Source organism: Cibotium barometz, chromosome 32 (assembly GCF_041138505.1).
Source record: "Cibotium barometz isolate CiBa-2024 chromosome 32, ASM4113850v1, whole genome shotgun sequence".
Classification (NCBI taxonomy): Eukaryota; Viridiplantae; Streptophyta; class Polypodiopsida; order Cyatheales; family Cibotiaceae; genus Cibotium; species Cibotium barometz.
Genome location: NC_141077.1, coordinates 54,146,119 through 54,149,818, shown reverse-complemented (window position 1 = coordinate 54,149,818; position 3,700 = coordinate 54,146,119).

Below are 3,700 nucleotides of genomic sequence, written 5' to 3'. Positions count from 1 at the left end.
ACCATTTGACGTATTCAGTAGCGTCAGCCATTAGAGTGGGCAACCATAAACTAGCCGTTAGGACCTTACAAGCAGTGATATCTACTACAAAGTTCCCCCTAGCACAAGCAGAGTGAGCCTCTTCAAGGAGGAAGACATACTCGTCTTCCCAGACAGTGTTGTAGAATTTTATCTTTCCCTTGCTTATAAAGTTGGCCTCCAATGAGTTGGTAGGGGGCCGCTTGTTTAATTAAGCGATGGGCGCGTTCTTTGTTGAGAAGGGGATCAACATGTAAGCCATTGGCTAAGAAATGTGCCACCTCCTTGCCCCATTTAGGAATCAAGCATGGGTGGTGTCTAGTAAATCGTCATCTACTCCCACCAGTTGTTCAGTGTTGGGGATCCCTGACATGTGGTCTATGAGTACATGCTGAGAGCCTTTCCTCACCGTAATAGTGAAGTCAAACTTGAACAAGATAAGCAGCCACCGGGAGATTCTTCATGTCATATAGGGCTTATTTACTAGGTACAAAAGGGCTTGGTGGTCTACGAAGAAAACAAACTTAGTTTCTAGAAGATAATGGCAGAACTTCTTGATGGTGTAGACCATGTCTAATCCCTCTCTCTCGGTCGTGGTGTAGTTCTTCTCAGCTTCATTGAGTTGGCATCAGCAGCAACTGGCAAAACTGATGGAGAAATCTATCTTGTGTTCTCCTGGTTGGGCTAGCACACATCCTATAGCAAAGGCCGAGGCATCAATGTGGACATGGAAGATGATGTCCTAGTTTGGGGACCTGAGAATTGGAGCGCTTGTTGCCAAGGCTTTTTTTAGCGTAGTGTAGGCCCATTGGCATTCATCACTCCACTTGAAGACAATGAGGAGTCCATACAGAGGTCAAGAAATATCAGCATACATAAAAATGAATCGCTAATAGTAGCTGATGTGTCTCATAAAGCACTAGACTCCTTTGAAGTTAGTGGGTGGCAGTAGCTCTAGGATGAGCCGCACTTTTCTATCATCAGTAGAGATTCCCTGCCTGGAGACGATGTGTCCCAGGATCACTCCATGTCGAACCCAAAACTGGCATTTGAGGGGGTTCAACGAGATATGGTATAGCCTACACTTTTCTAGCACTTTGCGCAAACATGCAAGGTGCTCCTTCCAAGAAGAATTCACACAAAGGTCATCCATGAAGACCTCAAGGAATTTATGAAGATATTCCTTGTAAGCCATACACATGAGACGTTGGAAGGTTCTGGGGGCATTGGTCAACCTGAAGGGCATGACTCAATATGTTTATGTGCCCCATTTGGTGACAAAGGAGGTTGTTTTGTGCTGGTCCTTGAGAGGATCGATCAGCACCTAATTGTATCCAGAGAATTTGTCAAGGAATCTATAGGCTTCCTTTCCCGCTACTCATTCTAGCACATGTTCTGTGAAAGGTAAAGGATAGTGGTCCTTGATGGTTGGCGGCATTGACCTTCTTGAGGTCTACATGCACACTCTAACTTTTCCATTCTTCTTGGGCACTATCACGATGGGTGATACCCATTCTGTATGCTCGATCTCATAAATGAATCTGGCATCAATAAGTCTCTCGATCTCTTCGCGGACCATCTTGGAGTATTCAGGGTTCATCGGATATAACTGTTGTTTGACTGGACTGGCTCCATCAACCATTGGAATGGTATGCTAGACCACTTCTAGCGGTATACCTTACCATCATAAGAGGTCCCAGGTTAACCACTATCAAACCTTTGAGCGGATCATATTGGACAAATCGGTCGGCCATTTGGAAGGTCTTGAAATGTTTAGGCACTTGTCTGGTCTCTTCAACTTTAACACTTTCTTCGTCGACTAGCCTTTTGGCTTTTTTTTCAGCTTGTGCTAGTTTCTTGTTACGTGTTTAGGCACTTGTCTAGTCTCTTCAGCTTTAGCACTTTCTTCATTGCGCGACTAGCCTTTTGGCTTCTTTTTCAGCTTATGCTAGCTTCTTATTACGTGCTTTGCATGCTGAGCGGCAAAGCTTCTGAGTCTAGTTTGGGTTCAATGGGTTCTACTGGCTGTGGAATGGTGGAGTGGACCAAAAGAGAGCTATTGGTAAACTCCTTTGCCGCATTTCATTAAAGTGGTCATGTGCTTCCACCGCCCCCACATACTTCAACCAATGGGTATCTGAATCATCTGGGAAGATGTATCGTTCTGGCCCAGGGAATCCCTTAGGCCTGTGCGTTCTATGGGAGCGTGTACCCCCCTGATCACTTTACTCTAATACCTTGTCCAAGTTGTTGTGGGTGGCCACATTGGGCAGGTATGCTGAATTGAGCATGTATAGCGATGTAGTCTCTTGCTTGTCTGCCATTAGCAAACCTTGTACCAGTGTGTCTAGGCAAAATGCCTAGGGTAGCAAGGATATGCATCCAGTTCTCAGAGTCTTCAGGCTCTAGAAGAGGTGCACACCCCTCACTCTCCTTTTCATCTTCAAATTTTGTATGGCATGTTTGGCATAGATGGACCGCAGTGGATCACGTCGTTGTGATAGAGTCCTCTTCAAATGTCTGCCGCTCATGGAGTGTACCTTCCACGTACGTAGAATGATCTTGAATGTTAGATATTTTTTACCAAATGTGTATGTGGTTGGTATCCCAATCATGAATCATTTTTTACTCTCTCATGAATGGTCTACCAAGGATGCAATCGTAAGAGATTGGCTGACATCCAAAATTCATCTCACCACGAAGGTGTGGCAGTAACTAGTTCCCAGGATCCTAATCTTAAGATCCCTCAGTAGACCAATGGGTCTAGCGGTGGCTCCCTTAGCAAGTTTAACTAGCAAAGTGGTGTCATCCAAGGTGGGTGCTCCCCATTTTTCCCAACATTGTTTTTTAACAATGCTCACTCCTGCTCCTCCATCCAAGATTGCTATAACTTGGAGGCCATCGAAGGTTATTGGCAAGGCTGCATTAAGTTCATCACCCTTAAAGTACTATCCGAGCTTATTCACTCGAACCGTAGGGGTCCCAGTTACCTTATGGGGTATACGAAATTCTTCTTCCTCAGATTCATTAGAGCTATCACACTCCATAGTTTCATGCATGCCTTCCCTAAGGCGTCCTTCCATCTAATCCTTCAGATCATTCTATAGACTTGGGCTACTTTGAAGCAAAGTGTCGATAGGGATTTGGACCTAAGAAGAGAGGAAGGAAGAGAGACCTGCAATGTCTCTTAGAACAGGGGTTATTTCACGAGGAAGGTTGGTTTGGTGTAATCTTAAGCTCTTTTGCGTGTAAGGGATGGAAACAGGGATTTCTGTGCTCATTTCCCTAAGATGGTCATCCCCCAGGTTTCTAAGATATCCGGCCACCCTATTTCCATGCTGAGGGGTAGCTACTGTAGTGGAAGTTGCAGCTTCTATTAGCCTTTGTGGGGGTGGTTGGTATAGAAACTTTCCAAGATATACCTGAGCTTCTTCAGTGGGTCGTCTCAGGTTTGAGATCGATGGGCATGGCTCAAGGTAGGCAGTAGGAGGCTCATCTTCCACTTGGCATTCCCGGACCAATTCTTGGGTTGCCAAAAGTCTCTCCTTTTCCTTTTCCTCAATGGGGTTAGGATACTCAGTGAGCTTTTTTGGTAGTTAGTGCATGTCAATAGGTTCCCTGGCTCGGGCGGCAGTGCGTAGCAAATCTTCCTCTTCAGATGAAGAAGTTGATGCGTGAACAG